The 26,293-nt window shown below is 38.0% G+C and overlaps 1 protein-coding gene and 1 long non-coding RNA gene across 5 annotated transcripts in view; both read right to left on the reverse strand.

Annotated features, from left to right (window-relative positions):
- Positions 1-1,080, reverse strand: part of LOC118017068 — a 60,413-nt gene extending 59,333 nt beyond the window's left edge. The window contains exon 1 of the long non-coding RNA XR_004681049.1: positions 194-1,080. This is a non-coding gene — a long non-coding RNA (uncharacterized LOC118017068). The remainder of the gene's footprint in view (positions 1-193) is intronic.
- Positions 1-26,293, reverse strand: part of FBXL17 (F-box and leucine rich repeat protein 17) — a 514,999-nt gene that overhangs the window by 226,191 nt on the left and 262,515 nt on the right. The gene's annotated exons all lie outside the window — the stretch shown is intronic.

Raw genomic sequence — 26,293 nt, forward strand, 5'->3', positions numbered from 1 at the left:
AACTATTTAATTTTTCTGTCTTTAAAGGTTTTATTTTATGTGAGCCCGTTAATCTGTTCTTACTCTGCCTAAAAAAAAAACCATCGGCTGTGAATTCACTTGGATAGAATTTGGAAAGCAATCAGAGCCAAAGACACCCATTACATCAGCTTTATACAATTATGCAGAAGGTAACCTGTATTCAGTAATTCACCTTCTAAAACTTCAGAAGACTTGCTGCAGCACAGGATTTTCAGCTGCAGCCCTTTGGCTTTCCATGAAGAACTTTCAAATTCAGAGTTCCTTAGAAAAAAGCACAAGGCTGGGCTATTGCCTCTGCTTCAAAAACAGGATGTCAGTTGTTTTTGTTGTTTAAATGATCACTTGGTCGGGGATCCCATCACTGGTACCTTCAATGTGAACCTTTAGTATAAAACACTACTAATCTAAGAAAAAATAAAACATAACAATGGTCAACAGATGATTGTGAGCATCAAAAGAAAAATTCGTGAGAAGATTAATTTTGATCTTTTATGTCAGGTCATGTATTTTATCAACGAATCTCATAAACTTTTGCAGTACAGCTTTTTATTTTTCAACTGTTTCAGGCCCAGTAAGATATTTTCTCTTTCATTTACCACAAAACTTGCATCTTTTTACTTTGGTGGAAGAGGTATTTGGGAAGGCAGTAGGGCTCTTTATAGTTAAAAGGAAAACAGGTCTCTTCGGCAGTTTTTGTATTGACTATTTTACTTCTCAAAAAGTTTCCCTTTCTTCACCTTTTTTCTCGGTCTACAAGTTGCTCTTAGGCTTTTTGTTGATTTTTCCCTTTCTATTCCCCTCTGGCTGCTATCCTTTACCTTCTTCCACAAAGTAAACTGTGCCAGACACCAAGCCTTGTGCTGGACCTTCTCAAATTTACATCATCAATTTTATTCTCTCCCCTCACCCAAATATTAATTTTACCGCATTTCTTTTTTTTTATTATTATTATGTTCAGTTAGCCACTGTGTAGTACATAATTAGTCCTTGACGCAGTGTTCAGCAATTCACCAGTTAAGCATAACACCCAGTGCTCATCACAGCATGTGCCCTCCTCAATACCCATCACCTTGTTACTCCCTCCCCTCACCCTCCTCCCCTCTGAAACCCCCAGATTGTTTCTCGGGGTCCACAGTCTCTCATGGTTCATCTCCCTCTCTGATTTCTCCCCCTTTGGATTTCCCTCCCTCCCCCTATGGTCCTCTGTGCTATTGTTTATGTTCCACATATGAGTGAAACCATATGATAATTATCTTTCTCTGTTTGATTACTTCACTTAACATAATCCCCTCCAGTTCCATCCATGTTGAAGCAAATGGTGGCTATTCATCGTTTCTGATGGCTGAATAATATCCCATTGTGCATATGTACCACATCTTCTTTATACATTCATCTGTTGAAGGGCATCTCGGCTCCTTCCACAGTTTGACTATTGTGGACATTGCTGCTATGAACACTGGGGTGCATGTGCCCCTTCTTTTCACTATGTCTGTATCTTTGGGGTAAATACCCAGTAGTGCAATTGCTAGGTTGTAGGGTAGCTCTATTCTTAACGTCTTGAGGAATCTCCATACTGTTTTCCATAGTGGCTGTACCAGCCTGCATTCCCACCAACAGTGTAAGAGGGTTCCCTTTTCTCCACATCCTCGCCAACATTTGTTGTTTCCTGTTTTGTTAATCTTTGCCATTCTAACTGGTGTAAGGTAATTTTACCGCATTTCTAAATGTTATTTTCATTAGAAAGATTACCTACAATGAAAATAAAGAGATTAATCAATGCTCTAAGAATTCTCTTGAATTTACTGAAGATCACACCGAGATACAGGCTCAAAATGTCCAACTCAACCAACAATCCTTAGTGAGTCTCTCCTCCAAGACAGACCTCTGTGCATCCCAGATGGGGAAGAGCAAAAGCTGAAGAGTAGCCTCTGCCCTCCAAGAAGCTTTTGATTTTAGTTGGAAGAGTAAGACACATGCAAAAATTAAATAAAAACAGATGTAAAGAGTAAAGGATTCATTCGATGAAGGTCATAAATGATTCATAGTTTTGTGACAAAGCAAGTGTGACAAAACAACATGTAGAGGATGCTTCCATTCCTGTTAAAAATGTATTTGGCTCTATGGTACAAATGACCAGAAGGATACATCCAGAGAATGCTGGGGAGCAGAAAGGACTTTACCTTTGTCTTCACATACTTTGGCTATGTCCGATTTTTTAAAGTATGAATTGCTGTTTGTATTAACAAAGAATGAACAATAAATAAAATTACTCCTATGGGTAAAGAGAAGAGAGGGCAGAACAGGAGTGGACCTTGAAGAACAGGCAGGGGGTGATGGGCCAGGCTGGCAGCAGAGAAAGTGCAAAGTACTGTGTGGAAGCAAAGTTTTGGCACTTGCAAAAGATTATAATTATGTCAGTCTGGTTTCAGAAGATGATTCAGGTAAAACTGTAGTAGAAAACTCAGGCTATTGTAAGCTGCTGGCTTTGACATGATGTTGTTATTAAGCCATTAGATCTTGCATATGTTTCTCAAAGTTGCTTTTAACTACAAAGAGGGTAAAGGAGAAAACAAAGGTTTCCTTGGATAACATATCCAAGTCATAAACATAGAGAAAATGCAGGAAAAAAGTTAAAATGCTACAAAGAGAGCTACTTCTTCAACTCTTGCTTTTCTACTGTGTATATAGATTATGTGCTTCATTTCTTATCCTAGACAAATTATAAACTTCTTCCCAAAAGGAAAAGGACAAAAGACAAGCTTTGCTTTCAACATTTTTGCTGGTATAACTACTTCTAAAGTTAACCAACAATAAAAATGACAGAAAAAAAACTTAAAGCCTTTTTAGAGTTTATATTCTATTAGAAAAAGGCCATTAAAGCAAAAATACTTAATATTTCCCTGTATTTACTTAAGAAACAAGTATGAAGCAGAGAGTAAAAGAGATGGTGACAGAGAAGGAACAGCAAGAAGAATGTGATGCTCTATACTTTGCAAATTAATTCACCATATTATTTTATTGGACCATTGTCAGAAAGTGGGGGATTGATCCTATTTGAAGTGTGGAAAACTGAGGTTCTCAGGAGTAAAGTGATTCATTGACTCAAGGACTCAAGCTGGATAGTAAGTAATAAGCTGGATCTGGAAGCCAATTCTTCTTCTAAATTTAACGCTCCTTATATACCACAGCTAACGACTCCAGCACAGTAATGTAGCAGACAAACTAAGAGTATAAAATAACCAAGCAGGACAGGATTCTGGTTCTCGTAAATATGAAAATTAAAGGAAATAAAATTCAAAAGACAGACAATAACAAATGTTGGCAAAAACATGGGAAAATTGGAACCCTTATATACTGCTGGTAAAATGGTGTAGCCACTTTGGAAATGAGTCTGGAGTTCCTTAAAAATATTATACATAAAGTTACCATATGACCCAACCATTCCACTCCTAGATAGACAAATATATATATATTTGTATAAAAAAATCTCCAAGGGAAATGAAAACATATGTTCCCATAAAAGCTTGTACACAAATGTTCACAACAGCATTACTCATAATAGCTGAAAAATAGAAAGGACTCAAGTATCCATCAACTAATGAATGGATAGACAAAATGTGGTATATCCATACAATGGAATATTATTTCCAATAAATAGGAATGAAGATAAATGCTACAACAGGGTAGATCATTGAAAAAAAAAAATGTTAAGTGAAAGATACCAGACTCAAAATGGTACATACTATTCCACTGATATGAAATACCCAGAATAAGCCAATCCATTTAGAGACAGAAAGTAGACTGGTTGCCAACGGCTGGAAAAAGGGGGTGATGGGGAGTGACTGCAACTGGTTACAGGGGCTTCTTTTTGGGCTGATGAAAATATCCTAAAATTAGATATTGCTGATGGCTTCACAACCTGTGAATATAGTAAACACCCCTGAATTGCACACTTTAAGATGGTGAATTTTATGGTATGTGAAATATATCTATATAAAGCTATTTTAAAAAGAGGTGAAAAAATAAAATAGAAAAATTTTTAAAAAGAAAATATTACAAAAAAGAGAATTTCTCTCTTAACAACCTTCGAGTTTTAAACACAACTATGGGTTTTTTTGGTTAATTAAATGACATAATGAAGTGAAAGTTTTTCAACTATGATTAGGTATTATTTTATAATTCAATTTCCTTTGCAGCTTAAAGACATCATTTCAACATCATTTCCTTCCTGTAAGGGAAACCTCACTCTTAATTTCACCAGTCTTAAAGACACAAGGAAGGTGAATTACAGAATCAAATTGTCTTTATAAAAAGTTCATTTGGGGGCGCGTGGGTGGCTCAGTTGGTTAAGCATCTGACTCTTGATTTCGGCTCAGGTCATAATCTCAGGGTCGTGAGACCGAGCCCAGAGATGCGCTCCGCGCTAGGCGTGGAGCAAGCTTAAGATTCTCTCTCTCCCTCTCCCTCTGCCCCACCCTGCCTCTCAATTAAAAAAAAAACAAACAAAAAAAACTTCATTTGAATGGAACACGGAGAGAGATAAAGTGAAACATATATTTTTTTTAAGATTTTGTTTGACTGAGAGAGAGACAGATGGAGAGGGAGAAGCAGGCTTCCCGAGGAGCAGGGAGCCCGACGAGGGGCTCAATCCCAGGACCCTGGGACCATGACCTGAGCCGAAGGCAGACGCTTAATGACTGAGCCACCCAGGCGCCCCTGAAACATATTTTTAAAGGGACATATGATGCATACATAAAGTAAATACACATCTTGGGAGCCATAAGGACTTGGACAGGTCAGGATGGGCACCCATTTCCTCAGTGTTGACTCATGTAAGTCCTTCCCACCTCTTCGTTCAGCTCATCACTCTTTGATGTCATGTATTCTTCTAATGGATGTCTGCCAAACAAACACTCTTATTTTGATTCTGTTTTTATTGAAATTGAATTAATTATATCCTAGGCAACATTTTATTCTAAGCCTATATTCCTTTTTGTTTTTCTCTAACTTGAAAATCTGAAATGAATTGTACTATGAAATGTAAATAACATTCTCCCTTTCTATTCACACTTCAACACACATGCTTTTGAGATGTGTGGCGTAGAGGGTAAGAGCAGCACTGTGGGGCCAGACTCCCTGGGTTATAAACCTAGCTCTGCTACTCATTAGCTGTAATTCTGTAAACCCAAGGTAAATCACTTGGTCTCTCTGGGGTCAGGTTCCTCATCGTAAAATGGGAAAACAGTAGAAACTTCCTTGCAAGCTTGTGTGAGGATTAAATGAGTTAATATATGTAAAGCACTTTGATCAGTACCATGTACATAATACAACATAAGCAAAGCCTAAGAGTTAGCTAATTCCTTAATAATGAAAACAGGAACAATCTGCAGTCCTTTGATTTATTTACAGCTTGCGCCAGGGTCAGCCTTAACCCAGGTAAGCATCCAGGCTGACAGAGCACAGGGCGAGCAGCTGGACTATTACTTCTGTTCCCTATTTCACCCACTCCACTGAAACCACCGAATCATCCTTTGCCCTGTGGGCCCATATAAGAGAGAAGGGATGTTGGGTCCATCACTCCACAGATAATAATACATAACAAAAAAAGTCTGCACATAAACTCATTTTAATACCCAATGTTCCTTTTCACTATCCACTTATTGCCTCCATTTTCTATTCTGTTCCTACTCTGGAAGAGTCCTCTCGAAGTATTCCTCTAAAATTACACACACAGCTGTCAGTCACTCATTGCTATACCACTACTTAGGAATGGGTTACATGTAACAGAAGGGAGGAAACAATCTTAAAGAAATTGATCCAGGGGTGCCTGGGTAGCTCAGTTGGTTAAGCATCTGCCTTTGGCTTAGGTCATGATCTCAGGGTCTTGGGATCGAGCCCCCATCGGGCTCCCTGCTCAGTGGGGAGTCTGCTTCTCCCTCTCTCTCTGCCTTCCCCCCTGCTTGTGCACTCTCTCTCTCTATGATTAAATAAAATCTTAAAAAAAAAAGAGAAATTAATCTAGAATCTTGAGTGTGTGTTTAAAAAAAATGAAAATTTCTGTAATCCTTATAGTGAAAAAATAGTAATATAACTGTTCACTATATTTGTAATGTTGATATCCAGAATATTGCCTCCTCACCTAAATGCAGAATGCTCTTAGTTTTCTGTGTAGGAGGAAATGGAAAAAGCAATGGATTAAAAAAAGAGTTTAACACTTTTTTCAGCTGTAGTCCAGGTTCTGGAACAGAACAAGGTTTGGGAAAGTACAGCTGACCCTTGAACAACATAGGTTTGAACTCTGCAGGTCCACTTATACACAGATTTTTTTTTTTTTTACAGTACTATAAATGTATTTTCTCTTCTTTATGGCTTTCTTAATAACATTTCCTTTTCTCTAGAGAGCTTACTTTATTGTAAGAAAACAGCATACAATACATCTAACATACAAAATATGTGTTAATCGACTGTTTATGCTATCAGTAAGACTTCTGGTTGACAGTAGGTTATTAGTAGTTAAGTTTTAGGGAAGTCAAAAGTTAAAGGCAGATTTTTGACTGTGCAGGACAATCGGTGCCCCTAACCCCTAACCTGGAGTTATTCAACGGTTAACTATACTTAGCACCTTGGAAACTCCATTCCTTAGCTACAATGTGGAGCAGCAACTTAAGGTTGATGTATGTACCAAGAGAGGTCAAGAGAAGTCATTCTCCACTCTTCTCTTTAATCCCCACATACAATCCAGCAGCAAATGCTGTTGGCTGTAGCCTTAACATACATACTAAATCTAACTATTTCCTATAATCTCCACTCCTATCATCCAGGTCCACACCACCATACCACCTAACTAATTTCTCTGCTTCCATCCTTTCCTTGCTACTGTGTATTCTCTAAAGCATGATTCTTTTAAATGATAAACAAGATCATGCCATCCTCTCATTCAAATCTTCCAACAACTTTCCATCACATCTAAAAATCCAGATCCCTCCTGGGGCTCCTGGGTGGCTGAGTCGGTTGAGCCTCCAACTCGTGGTTTTGGCTCAGGTCATGATCTCAGGGTCGTGAGACCGAACCCAGCATTGGGCTCCAAGCTCAGCAGGGAGTCTACCTGAGATTCTCTCCTTCTTCCCCTACTCATGCATTCACATGCTTTCTCTATCTCTAAAATAAATAAATAAATCTTTAAAAATAATAGTAAAAAATAAAAATAAAATAAAAATCCCCTTCACATGACCTATGAGGCCCAATATAATCTGCCTGCTGGCTAGCACTCCAACCTTATTTCCTACCCCTCCTTCCTTCATTGACTTTGCTCTGGCTACGCTGTCCCACCCCACCCCCCACCCCCAGTTCTCAAACACACAAATGTCGTCCTGCTTCAAGTCTCTGCTCCAATACCAGCTCCTTGATGAGTCATATCCTTACCACCCTATTGAAAACTGCAAGCAATACCCCTAGGCTACTACCTATAGCCACTTAAACTGTTATAATTTTCTTACCACTATCTGATGTAAAAAACATTTTGATTTGTTCATTATCCAACCCTCCTACTGGAATGTAACTCCACGAAGGCAGGGTCTATCTGTTCTGTTCACTGCTGTAACTCCAGTGCCAAGAATAGGGAGCTCAGCAAGTATTTGTTGAATAAATAAATAAACAATCAGATGAATCTCAGTGAAAGTGCTTAGAAAACTATGACATATTATCAGCTCTTCAGATACAGCAATCATCCTTGTGCCCTTAGGGCTGAGCGTCTAGTAAGTCTGAAGGATGGACAGATGGATTCATGAATGAATGAAGTTACTATGTTTAAGGATAATCAGGTTAGGATAGAGCTATATGTTTAATAAAGACACGAGTAGCTATTACTAAAGATTTTTAAAAATTTCCTTTGGCTTTCCTGTTGTAAAAAAAAAATTGTTCATCTCCATTTTTTTTTTTTCAGCACTGAGTAGAACACGCTTTACATAAACCTGGATCTGTGTCCTTACTTAAAACAAGACAAATTGAGGGAAAGCACACCCATTAGATCTGGTTCCCCAGTGGGCCAAAAGAGTCACACCCTCAGACAAAGACCTATCAAGAAAGTAGAAAGGGAGAACGGGCAGGAAAACACCTGGGGTTTGCAAAAGGAAGGATAAAGGGTGATGGAGAGAATGGAATACTGGCCAGAGCTCCATTCCCAGGATTCCCAAACATGCAATTTTATGATCTGTATATTTTATTGCATATGCTTAATATAAGCAATATATATCAATACAAAGACAATATATGATTAAGACATTTAATGATATTTTTTGATAGGAATACTACATTTTGTCTAATGAGTTTTCACACATCAAATACATTCCACCACCCCACCTATACACACACACATACACATACATGAAGTTGGGGGAGGAGGAGCAAGAGATACATCCATTCGGTTAGTCAGAGAAATAATTCCTTTTCTGCATAATAAAGATTTTCCTTTAAACGTGCATCATATGCACAGCATAAGGTATAGAGAAGTTGAATCACTACGTTGTATACCTAAAACTAATGCAACGTGTGTCAACTATACTCAAATTAAAAAAAAATTTTAAGTCTGTCATATGACAAAGTCAATGCTTTTACTTTCTCCTAGCTTACAGGCCAACAAGGCAATTAACATGTTAATTTACAGACACTAAAGTATGGTTGCTGTTCCTCACACACACCTGGATGGGATGGGTGTGCTCCCAGCTCACTCTGGCTCCTGGACCTGCCTAGCGAGGATCTCACTGCTCCGTGAGCTCTCTTTCTCACCCACTTTAAAATGGATGTGAAAATGGGGATTAACATAAGAATAAAAAAAAAAAATGGATGTGAAAAAAAAAACAGCGGATTCAAGAACACCCCAGCAGAATCTAAAGCATAATTTTGAATTAATCTCTTACAAGATCCTCTCTTTGAGTAATTTGAAACAAAGTCTTGAGTGATGGAAGCTATTTATTTATATTAACAAGTGAAATGGACTAAAAGATATATATTTCCAAATACAAGATTTCTGGTATTTCTTAACTGGATAATAATAAAAATAACCACAGTGCATTATAGCTATGCCATTTAAAAAAGAAAAAGAAACAAATGAATTCATACATGTATCATACACAAAAAACGCTACCTGACTGTAGGAACTGGATTTTAATTAATGGGCCCTTTATCAAGTTTGTAAATAAAGTTTAGTGCTGAAAAACAGCTTCCTGTTTAGAGCTCTACTTTCCATGCAGAGGAAAAGAAGGCTTTGAATGATTTCAATTATCAAATGCTGGGTAATGTAGAATTTTTTCAAAGTATTCCTTATTTTACTATTTAAGAATTTGTTATTTTTGATGAGACTCATCACTTGCCAATCCTACTGCGGCTCTCTTTCCTTTTAGTACATTGGCAGGCTCTGAAGAAGGAAAAAAAAAACAGATTTTGCCTGAAAAATATCAAACAGCCATTTGCTGTACCTTAATTCTTTAAAACAAAAAAGCCCCACACTATTTTAATTAGGATGGCATTTTATGTGTTTCCTTGATTCTAATTAGTGGTTCAAATAAAATATCCTAATAGTTACTAAACCTGGGATCTAAGCCTCCTTACCCCTCTCGCCAATACACTGAAGAGTCCATATTCCCAGCATCAAGCCTCTTTCACGAGGACAATGGAAACAAGAAATCTTCAACAAGTGCTGGCCTGACCCCCTTTCTTTTTCTACGATCCAGCTGAGCAGCAAAAACCGCTTGAAATTCAGCAATCACATTTCTCACTGTTCCAGAATGACCTATTTCGCACTAGAATGAACCAGTGAATTCATACATATAAATAACTATCTGCAGACACTGCTTTTCAAAATATGAACAGGAATAGCCAAAAAAGGGGTGAGCAGTACTTAAAAACGAAGGTTTGACTGAATTGGTACTTTTCGACTGTTTGATATGACAATTAGAAACAAAGCAGGTCTACATAATTTAGATGTCAATGTTATATTTAAAGTCCTTGAGATTTCAATAAATAATATTCGTGATAATGCAAGCTAAACCAGGTTTTTCTTAAAACATGCATTATATTCTTATTGTGTATTTATTTAAACTGTCTTTATTCTAGAGGACTAAGAAATAAACAAGTTAATATTTCTGAGCAGAATATGCCTACAAATTAGCTGCAGCATCCTTCATCCACGAGTAATTACTGAGAGCTATTGTGTGCAAGATCTAATTATATGCTACATCCAGCAAACACAAAGTTGTCTAAGACCTTCTGATCTCTCAGGAAGAGTCTTCCTCATTCTCATAATCTTTCAGTCAATGTATAAAACTGTACATGCCAGCTTTCTCCACTAGGCTATGGGATCATGCTTTATTCATTTTCACATTCTCCATGACTGACAAAATCCTACCACATAATGAACTCTCAATGAATATTTGCCATACGGATTGATTAGTTAGTTCCAGCTCTTGAGGAGCTTAAAGAAGGTCAGTCAGGTTCATGGAGAACCCACTACATGGCTCATGTTAGAATTCTGTGTCACAAATTCATAGGGTCCTATATCCTATCTTGAACTGACAAAAATTCTTTTTTTTTTTTTTTTAAGATTTCATTTATTTATTTTTCAGAGAGAGAGAGAGAGAGAGCACGGCAGGGGGAGCAGCAGGCAGAGGGAGAAGCAAGCTCCCCACTGAGCAGGGAGCCCGATGGGGGCTCAATCCCAGGACGCTGGGATCATGACCTGAGCCAAAGGCAGACACTTAACTGACTGAGCCACCCAGGTGTCCCCTGAACTAATGAAAATTCTGACTTCAGGCTACTGATTAGATGATCAAAAATCTTAAATAAATTAAATTCAGGTTAAAGACTTTTAAATGTTGTAACAATAAAGTTTCACTGGATTCTGGAACTTCTGCTTCGAGCCATGATGAGAAAAGAAACCAGATTTACCCTCCTACTAGAGAAAACCACTAAGCCTGACAACATATATAAAAAAACAGAACTGGTATTCAGACACTGAACAGGGAATGCAGGACAGTGATCTCTGCGAGAAGGGAGAACAAAACAAGTGAGCCCTACATGTAAAACACTCACTGCCTCAAGACTCTCCAGTTTGTTGCCTGGGGAAGGAGAGCTCACACAGAGCTCAGTGGTAGTAATCAGCTGAGGACACAAAATTCAGAGTTCTAAAACACCAAGGTGGCCAGAGTCTGCTGGACAGAGCACCAGAAAGAAGGGAGCTACACAGAAAGAGCAAAAGAGCAAGCTCTGGAAATAGGCACCGGAGTCTGGTCAAGTTTTTGCCTAAATACTGGGCTCATTGTGCATAAAAGAAAGCTACCAAGGCTAGAGAAAGAATCATCCTTAAGGAGCAACTGGGACAATATCTGGAGCTCACCAAGGCCCAGCGATACTTGAAATTTCCAGGAGCCAGGACAGAAAGACCTCCTAATCTACAGGCCTCAGAAAGTCAAGGCCTCGCTAGTGTGGCCAAATTATCCCTTGGCTAACAGTTGTTCTGGACCCACTGAACAAAGCTTTAAAGCAAGCCACAAATGATCAAACTGTGTCCAAGTAACTTAACTGCATCCCAGAGCAAAGTCCAGAAATATTTAAAGGAATACAAAAAAATCAGTACTCAACAAACTCATATTCCCAACTTCTGGCATCCAAACAAAATTACTAGTTGTGAAAAGAAGCAATAAAATATATCCCAGAACCAGAAGAAAAATAAATCATTAGAAATAGACACAGAAATGGCATCAATGATAGAATTAGTAAACAAAGACATTTAATCAGTATTATAAATATATTACTGCTCAAAAAGGAAAAGAAAAGCATCAGCATGATCAGGAGAGAACAGCAGGATGGAAAAAGACCCAAATCAAACTTTGAGAGATGAAATAATATGCTGATATGCTTCAAGGTCAAAATATTCTACATTTAACAAATATCATATTTTCATAAAATCTTTAACTTATTCCTCTGATTTCCTCTGAAATTTGAACCCTAAAATAAGGGTAAAATGGGGGTAATTATGTCACACTCATTGGTTCCAAACTTTGTCTTAATCTGATATTCATAGTCTTCATCATTCTTTCTAATATTTCTCATCATTCCACCCCCATTTACAAATATAAAGTTACTCCTCTAAAATTACATAGCTTATAGTGATCCAGTTGAATGCAATCTAGATTTTGTTAATACCTCATCCTATCTTTCTCATACTTTCACTCTTATCTAGGCCTCTATCCTCCAGATGTGTTGGTGTTGTAAAGAAGGTGTGGGCAGGATATCAGGAGACACAAACTCCCAACTGGTCTCTTTCTCTGTCTGAGGACCTCAAGGGCATATGGCTAATGTGGCTGGGTCCCAGTCTCTTTATCTTCTAGATTAAAGAGAAGATAAACTTTAATTTTTAGATTAAGATCTTAATATTATCTCAATCAGCAATTTTTAAATACTTTCCAGCCATTGAGCCCTTCAAGCCAAATAAGCAAGACAGACATCGCTATGGACTTTGGAATGGGTGTATGTGTGTGTATTGGAGGAAAAGCGCAGAAGAGATTAAACAAACCTCCTCTCACATATTCCAACCCTTCTGGTGCTGGGTTTCTAGTTTTTTTTTTAAGATTTTATTTATTTAGCTGAGAGAGAGAATGGGAGACAGAGAGCATGAGAGGGGGAGGATCAGAGGGAGAAGCAGACTCCCCGCTGAGCAGGGAGCCCGATGTGGGACTCGATCCCGGGATTCCAGGATCATGACCTGAGCCGAAGACAGTTGCTTAACCAACTGAGCCACCCAGGCGCCCCCTGGGTTTCTAGTTTTAAAACTATGGATTATCTCAACCAGTCACCTCCAATGTCAGACGCATTCACTCATTCATTTACAAGTATTTATTGAGTATCTGCTATATGTCAGCTCCTCGGTGAGGCACTAGGGACATAATGTTAGCCTTCTAGAAGGTTGTAGATGAATGAGGAAAGATGGGAAGGGTGGAGAGGGACAACATACTATCTTTTATTAGAGTTGGTATGATTTAGTGTTTATTAGTATCAAATTAGTATGCTGTATCACTCTGATAATCAGAAAAATATTACTGTGTTGTCCCAATCCAGGTCCCATATATAGGCCAGGTTACTGCTAATATAGTCAGAAGTTTAGCAATGAGTATTTGTTAATAATAGTCATAGTAGTTTTTAAATGACTAAAGTTGGTATCTGTGAATATAGAACAGAGTCACTAACCATTGCAGATAATATAAAATCATGTGATGGGAAAATTCTATCTCCTTAAATTTTGCTTTGAATATGTCAAGGATGGGAGGAAATATGAATGGGGGAATATATGTGAGTCAATCCAGTAAATGAGAAATATGGGCAAGTGGAAAGAAAAAAGTACTTCTGAGATGTCTTTCTTGGAGGCAGGAAAACTACTGAGGAACTCTCATAACAGACATCAAGACACCATCAAAAATGGATGAGTCTCTGAGAAAAATCCCCTTACAAGTAAACACTCCTTACATTAAAATAATCCAATTCTAGGGATGCCTATTTTAAAATCCTTTCTTTTTTGTTAAACAGAAAACCATATGCTCAAAATGACATCACTTAGGTTAAGGCCCCAAGTCAGTAAACCAAGACCTAGTACCTAACTAACTAGTTTCAACCCCCAAGAAATGTAACCTTTAACCAGTCAACATGGGAGTTTCCTGGTCAGCACTAGGAAGTTTACTGATAGACCCCTCCTGTTCCCCTTACAAGGGCGACCTTGCCTAAAACAAAGGATTCATGCTAATAATTTCCTTTTTCCCCACTCCCTCTCTACCTTTAAAAGCCTTTCCTTTTCTGTAGCCCTTTAGGGCTCCCCTCTACTTGCTAAATTGTACACTGTGCCATTCATGAATCAATTAGTAAAGCCAATTAAATCTTTAAAATTTACTCAGTTGCATTTTTATTATTTAACACTGTGAAACTGGAAAGTCTGTCCCCAGAATCTCTCTACACAGTATGTCCTTCTGCCTTGAAATAACTCCTGAACACTACACCTGAAATAACCATCCCAGGAATGTAGCTGTGTAAGCTATTCTTCAGAAAATTGGTTTTTCAAAAGAAAAAGCACAACAGAATTAAGGCACAAATAATTATGAAATACACATTTTAATCTCTTCTATTTTTTTAGAACTTGTGCATACAGAAGAAATTTATAATACTTTTGTAAGTCATTTAAACAATAATCCTTTATGTATCTTTTTCACTTAGAGAAAAACAGACTTGTGGTGATAACTATTTGGATTACAGAGTAGTGCTATATATGAAGATCATAAAGGTAATCTTGGTCATCATTAACTGTAATAAGTAAACTAGAAAAAAAACCTCCCCAAAGGAGTTTATATACCATTTTGTGATTAAAACATCTATAGATTTTATATACTCCCAACTCCTAGAACTTCACAATTGTTTATGGATTTATTGTGCATGGTAACAATGCATTTATTCTTAAAATACTTTTGATTTGTTAGTATCTTAGTGAATTCATTTCAGTCAATTCCCTATAAGTTGTTGTCTCTGGCTTCCAAATTACTATAAATTCAGCATGACATCAAGCATAAATCATCATTTATATTAACTGAGTGTTATTGTTATTGAAAGACAATTAGGTACACATCACTAAATGTCTGACTGAAACAAATGAGAAATAATGAGAAATAATGAGAAATAAAGTTGTTTTATGTTCAGTAGCCCCACATTCTTTGTTTGTGATGGTGTAGGATATCAAGTGACTTTCATATTCTTATCTGTGGACATTTGTTTTTCAAACTATGTATATCAGAAAGACATTAAAATGGGCAAAATCTACCCTGATATTGAATGGAACACACAAATGCTTGGCACACTGCAAAATGTTTCAAGCTTGGTTGACTTTTAAATGCCTGAAAAGGGAATTAGAGAGAGGCCACTGAATGCTAATCACACTGCTGCATCTACTCACCACATTTAAATTCTTAGGGTGAACATATTTATCATTGACTTGCGATGCTACATCATTTTTTAATATTGCTCTCAAGCTGCTGGATAGAATTTCATGTTCTAAGTCCAGAGAACCACGGTAAATGACAAACATGTTGCAGATTTCTTTTCTTATCTGGAATATGAATAGAGTGCCTCTAATCCTATACAAAAATGCAGTCCGAAAAACATAGCCATTTCAATAAGGTATGAACTCTTTAAAGTGTATACAGGATCACAATCCCTAAGTAATTTTCTAAAAGAATGCATTAATCCCTTGACAACTGGGCAAACTCAAGACATATTAGAAAAAACTGAGGAATAATCATTAGGAAATATATGTGCAGGTGCAATAATCAGATAGAACAGTAGGTATTCCAGTTATGCAAACAAAAATATTTGTCCAAGTACCCATCGTAAAATCACAAAGTTGTTACTAGTGAGGAAAAAAAACAAAAACAGGAAAAACATTGGCTTCATTCATTGATTTTCAGACTAAGTCTTCTATATGTGACAATTTCATGTCTGAGTATGTTCAATCTGGTATACAAAAATTATAGTAAATTAAAATGATTTTTTCTTTAAAATGTACATACTGTCATATACACAAACATTAATCCTTAGCTTCTAGACTGGCCTCATTTCTCAGATTTGTTTCTATGTAAACCCTATAGGTTCTTTTCATTATAAGAAGGGTGTGGTGGGGACTGGGGTAAACTGGAAAATGCAGGCCCATCCATCCAGAGGTGGAAGCCAATATTCAGCTCAAGCTGCTGGGGGAGAAGTGCGAATACAGACATGGTATTTCCACATCTTCCAATTTTTAGGAAAAAAGCAAAAAATGAAAATCTCCCAATTTTAAAATTTTTACAACTAATTCAAAGTTGAGAAAGTTATTTCTCTGAGTAGTTCTACAAAATGACATACAGACCATGTCAGTAATGAGCAAATAAGCAAGATGAAAAGGAGTAAGAATTGGAGCCATCAGAGATGAAAGAGAAGCCCCAAAATATTGTCTCATCTGGCTCCCTGCCCGCAGACAGGTAAGATTGAGTTTAAAAGGCTTAAAAAGCTGACGCAGCCAAGGCTCAAAGGGACTAAAATGGACACAATCACACCAAAATTAAATAACATAACACAGTCTGACCACTTTCCATGACTGTTTTTTATTGGTTGGTTGGTTGGTTGGTTGGTTGGTTGGTTGGTTTTTAAGCTGAATAACCATTGGTTTAGAAATTTTACTGACAAGTCCTGGCTTGAAAAAAAGTTGAAAAGATAGAACTGAAATTTTGAAATAAAGATGACAGGGAACAAAATCTCTTTAGAAGGAATGTAGTAAACCAGAAAGAAAACAGAAAGAAATAAGAGAAGTCCTAAAATCAAGTAAGTACACAATGTGGGAGGCAGGAAGTCTCTCAGCCTCACAGCAGGAAAATGACTCCAGAAGGGAGCTCTAGGAGAAAGACAGAGAAGCAAATTAGGAAGTGAATGCCAACCAAGGCAGGTCATGAGAGATTAACAGCAATCCATGGACACATAAAGAACATCATCATCAATCCAACTGGACAATTAACAAATAGTAAAAGAAGTTAAAATAGGGGCACCTCGGTGGCTCAGATGGTTAAGGGACCGACCTGGGATTGAGTCCCCTGTTGGGCTCTGTGCTCAGCAAGGAGTCTGCTTGAGATTCTCTCTCTCTCCCTAAAAATAAGTAAATCTTAAAAAAAAAAAAGAGATTAAAATAAAGAATAAGGGATGAAGGATGCATGACACAGTTTTTCACAAGAAGCCATGGGCACAAAAAAAATCTCTTCACTCTAAAAAGCAGCTCAGATAGATCCATCCTGGAACGAACACCCAGGTTTTTCCTTCCCAGTTTGGAACAACCCTGAATCCTTAGCTTCAGCAAGGCTGACACATTCTCTCACATACTTTGTCATGTATGTGACTCTGCAACCCCAAAAAGGGAAGGGATACATACAAAAAGAAGGAGTGGATCAAAACAATTTTAAAAATCACACTTGTGTTAGGATCAAGGATGTTTTGTTCTATATTTAGGGTGTTTGAAATATTTAAGAGACTTTGAACCTTAGGAAATCTGCCATTTTAGGCTTGCGACTTTTATTTAAAAGAAGTTTAATGATAGTAAACTTGAGATTTTCATTTGAAATATTTAAGGATAGTTTGATTGACTAAGTTTAGGCATAATGTTTGAAAAACTGATTGGCTGATATATACATTAGGCTTTCAGTTTGTAAACTGTGTTTAAATGCTCAGAAAGATTTCTGGAAGATCTGTAAGGCTGTCTTGTTAGAGGTTTAAAGTGCTTGGGAAAATTAAGTATATTAGAGATTAAAGTTTGAAATGCTTAAAGGAATTTAATCAAGTTTAAAAATGATATAAAATGTTTAGGAGAATTTGTCAAATTTATAAGCTAATTGATCATTAATCAAGGAACAAATGAAAAGTGAATGTTTAGATATCACCTAAAATTACTAGATTTTATTTTTTCAAGTTTTTTTTTTTTTAATTTATTTATGTAAGTACTCTCTACACCCACCTTGGGGCTCAAACTCATGACCCGCAGATCTAGAGTTGCATGCTCCTCCAACTGAGCAAGCCAGGTGCCCCTAAAAGTACTAGATTTTAAAATGATGAGATTTGTAAATTGAGCTTAAAGGCTTCAAAAAACTCAGGTTTAACTTAAAAAAAAATGAATAATCATTAAAAATGCAAGGAATATGAGTTTTCCTTTAAAATATAAAAGACTCTCAAAGATTAAAAGCCCAAATACTGTATGAAGACAACATTAATTTCTCTAATCAGGGGATAAGCATCTTTCCCAATACCTTGAGATATCAATAGGTATTCCAAGAAGGGAAGGGTCTATAGTTTAAAAAAAGAAAACCTTGTGGGGAGGAGCAAGATGGTGGAGGAGTAGGAGACCTAAATTTCGTCTGGTCCCAGGAATTCAGCTAGATAGGGATCAAACCATTCTGAACACCTATGAACTCAACAGGAGATCAAAGAAAAGAATAGCAGCAACTCTCTGAACAGAAAAGCGACCACTTTCTGGAAGGTAGGACATGCAGAGAAGTGAATCCGAGGCGATATTCTGGAGGATAGATGGCGGGGGAGGGGGCCTCCGTCAGCCACTTCTGGCAAGTGATAGAGCAGTGGAGCACAAAATCAGAACTTTTAGAAATCAGCTCCACTGAGGGACATCACTTCAGTGGCTAAGCGGGGGGTAGAACCCTCGCTGGGACAGTGTATTCTCAGGACCCTCAGGGTCAGAGAAAGACCGGGGGTGCCTGAGTGTGGCAGAGCTCCCAGGTATCGGCATGGGGAAGCCGGCTGCAGAGACGAAGCAGAGGCGCAGGCTCTCAGCTCAGGGTTGCCATAAACCGTGATCCACAGCACAGTCCGGCCACTGCTCTTCCAGCAGGGACCCAACAAGTGGCAGATCCGGGGAGACTCCCCTTCCTCCCCCGGGAGGAGTGGCCCGGGAGTGCACCGCATGGATCTGCTGGGTTTGGAGACTCCATATGGGGTCACGTGCCAGAGATAGAAATGCTCGGTCACAGGCCGGGTGAGCAAGGAGTACGGCCAGAGACCGGGGGGATGAGAGTGACTGACTGCTTTTCTCCGGGGGTGCACTGAGGAGTGGGGCCCCGAGTTCTCGGCTCATCCAGGGTGGAGATTGGGAGGCCGCCATTTTCACTCTTGTCCTCCAATGCTGTACGGAAAGCTTGCAGGGAACAAAAGCTCCCGAGAGCAAATCCGAGCGGATTACTTAGCCCAGACCGGGCAAGGGCGGGGCAATTCCGCCTCCGGCAAAGGCATTTAGGAACCACGGCAACAGGCCCCTTCCCAAGAAGATCAGCAAGAACAGCCAGCCAAGACCAAGTTTACTGATCAATGAGAATGACAGAACACCAGAGCTAGGGGAATACTGCACAGAGAATTCATGGCTTTTTCCCCATGATTCTTCAGTCTTTCAAAGTTAATTTTTTAAATTTTCTTATTTTCTTTTTTTTAGTTTTTCCTGTTCCCTTTTTCAACGAACATCTTATCAATCCCTTTTTTAAAAAAATCTTTTTTATTTTTCATTTTTAGAGTCATATTCTATCCCTTCATAATAGCTAACCTTATTTTTGGTATATATATATAAGGTGTTCTCTCTTTAAAATTTTGGGATACAGTTTCTTCTAACAGACCAAAATATACACTAAATCTCTAGTGTATGGCTTTGTTCTAGTCTCCTGCCTGATCACATTCTCTCCCTTTTTTTTAATTCCTCTTCTTTCTTTTTTCAGCAAACTTCTTATCAATTCCTTTTATAAAATCTTTAATAATTTTCATATTTACAGTCATATTCCAGCCCTTCATCATATTTAAAATACCCTTATTTTTGTACATATATATTTTTTTCCTTTAAAATTTTGGGAGGCACTTTCTTCTAACAGAGCAAAATACACCAAAATGTAGTGTGTGGCACTGATCATATTTGATCATATTCTTTTTTTTTTTTTTTAATCTTTTTTCTTTTTTTTTTCCTTTTTTCTTTCTTTCCCTTTCTTTTCCCCTGGTTTCATGTCTCTTCTGATTTTTTTAGTGTATATTTTTCTGGGGTCGTTGTTACCCTGTTAGCATTTTGTTCTCTCATTCATCTATTGTAGTCTGGACAAAATGACAAGACGGAAAAGTCACCTCAAAAAAAAAGAAAAGAGGCAGTACTGACTGCCAGGGACCGAATCAATACGGACATTAGTAAGATGTCAGAACTAGAGTACAGAATGATGATTTTAAAGATACTAGCTGGGTTTGAAAAAAGCATGGAAGATATTAGAGAAACCCTTTCTGGAGAAATAAAACAACTACAATCTAACCAAGTCAAGATCAAAAAGGCTATTAATGAGGTGCAATCAAAAATGGAGGCTCGAACTGCTAGGATAAATGAGGCAGAAGAGGAATTAGTGATATAGAAGACCAAATGATGGAAAATAAAGAAGCTGAGAAAAAGAGATAACTACTGGAACACAAGGACAGAATTCGAGAGATAAGTGATACCATAAGATGAAACAATATTAGAATAATTGGGATCCCAGAAGAGGAAGACAGAGAAGGGCAGTAGGTATATAGGAGCAAATTATAGCAGAGAACTACCCCAATTTGGGGAAGGAAACAGGCATCAAAATTCAGGGGCCACAGAGAACCCCCCTCAAAATCAATAAAAATAGGTCAACACCCAACATCTAATAGTAAAACTTACGAGTCTCAGAGACAAAAAGAAAATCCTGAAAGCAGCTCGGGATAAGAGATCTGTAACCTACAATGGTAAAACATTAGATTGGCAACAGACCTATCCACAGAGACCTGGCAGCCCAGAAAGGACTGGCATGATATATCCAGAGCACTAAATGAGAAAAATATGCAGCCAAGAATACTATATCCAGCTAGGCTGTCATTGAAATAGAAGGAGAGATAAAAAGCTTCCAGGACAAACAAAAACTAAAGGAATTTGCAACCAGCGCTACAAGAAATATTGAAAGGAGTCCTCTAAGCAAAGAGAGAACCTACAGGTAACATAGACCAGAAAGGAACACAGACAATATACATTAACAGTCACCTTACAGGCAATACAATGGCACAATAAATTCATATCTTTCAATAGTTACCCTGAATGTAAATGGGCTAAATGCCCCAATCAAAAGACACAGGCTATCAGACTGGATAAAAAAAAAAGACCCATCGATATGCTGTCTGCAAGAGACTCATTTTAGACCCAAAGACACCTCCAGATTGAAAGTGAGGGGGTGGAAAACCATTTACCATGCTAATGGACACCAAAAGAAAGCTGGGGTGGTAATCCTTACATCAGACAAATTAGATTTTAAACCAAAGACTATTAATAAGAGATGAGGAAGGACACTACATGCTACTTAAAGGGTCTATCCAACAAGAAGATCTAACAATTGTAAATATCCATGCCCCTAACATGGGAGCAGCCAACTATATAAGCCAATTAATAACAAAAGCAAAGAAACACATCGACAACAATACAATAATAGTGGGGGACTTTAACACCCCTCTCAGTGAAACGGACAGATCATCTAAGCAAAAGATCAACAAGGAAATAAAGGCTTTAAATGACACACTGGACCAAATGGACTTCACAGATCTATTCAGAACATTCCATCCCAAAGCAACAGAATACACATTCTTCTCTAGTGCCCATGGAACATTCTCCAGAATAGATCACATCCTAGGTCACAAATCAAGTCTCAACTGGTACCAAAAGACTGGGATCATTCCCTGCATATTTTTAGACCACAATGCTTTGAAACTAGAACTCAGTCACAAGACGAAAGTCAGAAAGAACTCAAATACATGGAGGCTAAAGAGCATCCTACTAAAGAATGAATGGGTCAACCAGGAAATTAAAGAAGAATTTAAAAAATTCATGGAAACCAATGAAAATGAAAACACAACTGTTCAAAGTCTTCGGGATGCAGCAAAGGCGGTCTTAAGAGGAAAGTATACAGCAATACAAGCCTTTCTCAAGAAACAAGAAAGGTCTCAAATACACAACTTAACCCTACACCTAAAGGAGCTGGAGAAAGAACAGCAAATAACGCCAAAACCCAGCAGGAGAGGAGAAATAATAAAGATCAGAGCAGAAATCAATGAAATAGAAACCAAAAGAAAAGTAGAACAGATCAACGAAACTAGGAGCTGGTTCTTTGAAAGAATTAATAAGATTGATAAACCCTTGGCCAGACTTATCAAAAAGAAAAGAGAAAGGACCCAAATAAAATCAGGAACGAAAGAGGAGAGGTCACAACCAACACCAAAGAAATACAATTATAAGAACATATTATGAGCAACTCTATGCCAGCAAATTAGAAATGGATGCATTCCTAGAGATGTATGAACTACCAAAACTGAACCAGGAAGAGATAGAAAACCTGAACAGACCTATAACCACTAAGGAAATTGAAGCAGTCATCAAAAATCTCCCAACAAACAAAAGCCTAGGCCCAGATGGCTTCCCAGGGGAATTCTACCAAACATTTAAAGAACAATTAATACTTATTCTTCTGAAACTGTTCCGAAAAATAGAAATGGAAGGAAAACTTTCAAACTCATTTTATGAGGCCACCATTACCTTGATCCCAAAACCAGACAAAGACCCCATCAAAAAGGAGAATTACAGACCAATATCCTTGATGAACATGGATGCAAAAATTCTCACCACAATATTAGCCAATAGGATCCAACAGTACATTAAAAGGATTATAAACCACGACCAAGTGGGATCTATCCCTGGGCTGCAAGGTTGGTTCAACATCCACAAATCAATCAGTGTGATACAACATATTAATAAACGAAAGAACAAGAACCATATGATCCTCTTCCTAGATGCAGAAAAAGCATTTGACAAAGTACTGCACCCTTTCTTGATCAAAACTCTTCAAAGTATAGGGATAGAGGGTACATACCTCAATATCATAAAAGCCATCTATGAAAAACCCACAGCGAATATCATTCTCAATTCGGAAAAACTGAGAGCTTTCCCCCTAAGGTCAGGGACACGGCAGGGGTGTCCACTATCACCACTGCTATTCAACAGAGTATTAGAAATCCTAGCCACAGCAATCAGACAACAAAAAGAAATAAAAGGCATCCGAATAGGCAAAGAAGTGAAACTCTCACTCTTTGCAGATGATATGATACTTTATGTGGAAAACCCAAAAGACTCCACCCCAAAACCACTAGAATTCATACAGGAATTCAGTCAAGTGGCAGGATATAAAATCAATGCACAGAAATCAGTGGTATTTCTATACACCAACAACAAGACAGAAGAAAGAGAAATTAAGGAGCCAATCCCATTTACAATTGCACCCAAAACCATAAGATACCTAGGAATATATCTAACCAAAGAGGCAAAGAATCTGTACTCAGAGAACTATAAAATACTCATGAAAGGGGCGCCTGGGTGGCTCAGTTGGTTAAGCAACTGCCTTCGGCTCAGGTCATGATCCTGGAGTCCCGGGATTGAGTGCTGCATTGGGGTCCCTGCTCAGCGAGGAGCCTGCTTCTCCCTCTGACCCTCCCCCCTCTCATGTACTCTCTCTCATTCTCGCTCTCTCAAATAAATAAATAAATCTTTAAAAAAAAAATACTCATGAAAGAAATTGAGGAAGACACGAAGAAATGGAAAAACATTCCATGCTCATGGATTGGAAGAACAAATATTGTGAAGATGTCAATACTACCTAGAGCAATCTACACATTTAATGCAATCCCTATCAAAATACCATCCACTTTTTTCAAAGAAATGGAACAAATCATCCTAAAATTTGTATGGAACCAGAAAAGACCCCGATACCACCTCACACCAGTCAGAATGGCTAAAATTAACAAGTCGGGAAACGACAGATGTTGGCAGGAATGCAGAGAAAGGGGAACCCTCCTACACTGTTGGTGGGATTGCAAGCTGGTGCAGTCACTCTGGAAAACAGTATGGAGGTTCCTCAAAAAGTTGAAAATAGAGCTACCGTACAACCCAGCAATTACACTGCTGGGTATTTACTCCAAAGAGACAAATGGAGGGATCCAAAGGGGTACATGCACCCTGACGTTTATAGCAGCAATGTCCACAATAGCTAAACTATGGAAAGAGCCAAGATGTCCATCGATAGATGAATGGATAAAGAAGATGTGGTATATATATACAATGGAATATTATGCAGCCATCAAAAGGAATGAAATCTTGCCATTTGCAACAACATGGATGACTGGAGGGCATTACGCTGAGCGAAATAAGTCAATCAGAGAAAGACATGTATCATATGATCTCACTGATATGAGGAATTCTTAATTCCAGGAAACAAACTGAGGGTTGCTGGAGTGGTGGGGGGTGGGAGGGATGGGGTGGCTGGGTGAGAGACATTGGGGAGGGTATGTGCTACTGTGAGCACTGTGAATTGTGTAAGATTGTTGACTCACAGACCTTTACCTATGAAACCAATAATACATTATGCATTAAAAAAAAAAAAAAAAGATAGTAGGAAAGGAAAAATGAAGGAGGGAAACCAGAGGGGGAGATGAACCATGAGAGACTATGGACTCTGAGAAACAAACTGAGGGTTCTAGAGGGGAGGGGTGTGGGAGGAGGGTTAGCCTGGTGATAGGTATTAAAGTGGGCACATAATGAATGGAGCACTGGGTGTTATACACAAACAATGAATCATGGAACACTACATCAAAAACTAATGATGTAATGTATTGTGATTAACATAACATAATAAAATAAAAAAATATATTTAAAAAAAAAAAGAAAGAAAACCTCAGGAAGGAACTACTAACTACATCACTTCCCCCAGAAATTTCTAGTGTACATTATTAAAGGTTTTGAGAAATCCCGGAATAAAGTAATGTTTCACTTTTGCCTTTTTGAACATGAAAGTTCCTTGAATGCCTTTTAACATCTTGCAGAATTGCAGAAGATTTTATGAAACACGGTTTGGGAAACCCTACATTAGACAGTTGTGAGAAACTCCTTCAAGGACTCTTCTTTGTCAGAATGCTGGCACCATAAAGAATCAAAGAGCATTTATAGGGGATCAGAGTCTCCATGATTTGGTAATATCACACAACAGATGGTAGGCAGGCTGCCTGCCTTAATGAAATGGGATCGTTCTGCCCCAGCAGTTGTTCATATATTGCCAGGGTCCACAATCATGGTTTGTGCTTTCCTGACTATCACGCCCGAGCCTCTTCTTTTCTTTAAACCCCATCTATAGGCATGATTTGCATGATGTTCTATATCCTGATGGCTTCAAAATCTTTATCTCCAGTACTGACTTCCATCTTTGGATTCAGACAAAACTTTCTAGGTATTCCTAAGAGATATCTCTGCTTGGGTGACCCATGTTAACTTCAAATTCAACATATCCCAAATTGGGTTCATTCTTTCCCACCCCAAATCTGGTTGTACTCCACAGTTTTCCACAATTCAGTAACGGCATCCCACCTACCCAAATGCCCAAGCCAAAATCTATAATAAGTTCTCTCAGCCTTCATATCACTAAGACCCATATACCCTTAATGACTCTTAAATTTATCCTTTCCTTTCCATTCTGCTTTTCACTAGTGATGTTCATGATGTCATAATTTTCCCCCAGACCACTGCATTAGTCTTCTATCACGTCTCCCTGGTTTTCACTGCCCTCTAATCCACTGCATATGGTTATTTTGTTTGTTGGTACAAAACATTCAATGCCTTCCCATAATCCATACATGATCATTTCTTAAATTTTTAATATGATACCCATTGGCCCACATGCTCTGTCTCCTATTTACCTATTTAGACCCCCTCTCATTATGGCCTCCATACTTAACCCTATGTTCTAGAAACTTCCAACTTCGTGTACTTCCTAGCATATGCCATAACCCTTCAAATCTCTAAATCTTTTCACGTGTGGTTTTCTCTTTTTGGAGTGCCTTTACTATTATTTTTTCTTCAAAGTCCAGAGTGCTAACCATTACACAATGGGACCTTATTTCTTCTTCCAAAAACTCCTATTCATCCTTTAAGACTCATGTGAAATGTCTTCTCCTCAGGGAGCTTCATCTACCCTTTGAATACTTTCCAGTTTATGCTAATTCACTGCACTTTATTCAAATACGCAAAAGGCACTCATTTCAAATTGCTGTGATTATTCGCTTTACAGAGCTTCCTTGCCCACTAAGACTCAGGTGGCATGGATTATTTTCTAGGTATTTAATTTTTTTTAAAAAATATCTAGTACAGTTACCTACATTAAGTCAATATCTCCTAAAATAAGTTTTTAAAATCCTAAGTTTGTAATTTGATCATTTCCTTCTTTGCCTTGTTCTAATAACCCTCTTAGAAACTCCAGCAGAAATGCCTATCTTACATCCTCCATCTACTTCTCAACCAACTTCTTTTCTTTTCTTTTTTTTAAAGATTTATTTATTTATTTATTTATTTATTTATTTATTTATTTGAGAACGAGAGAGAGTGTGCATGAGTGGGGGGAGGGGCACAGGAAGAGAAAGAATCTTATGCAGACTCCGCACTGAGTGCGGAGCCCCACACAGGCTCAATCCCATGACCCTGATATCATGACCTGAGCCAAAAACAACAGTCGAACACTTAAGCAACTGAGCCACCCAGGCGCTCCTCTTTTCTTTTGTTTTCTTTTTTCTTTTCTTTTCCTTTTTACCTTTTCCTTTTTTT

The sequence above is a fragment of the Mirounga leonina genome, unplaced genomic scaffold (genome assembly GCF_011800145.1).
Source record: "Mirounga leonina isolate KUSES-001 unplaced genomic scaffold, KU_Mleo_1.0 Mir_168, whole genome shotgun sequence".
Taxonomy (NCBI): Eukaryota; Metazoa; Chordata; class Mammalia; order Carnivora; family Phocidae; genus Mirounga; species Mirounga leonina.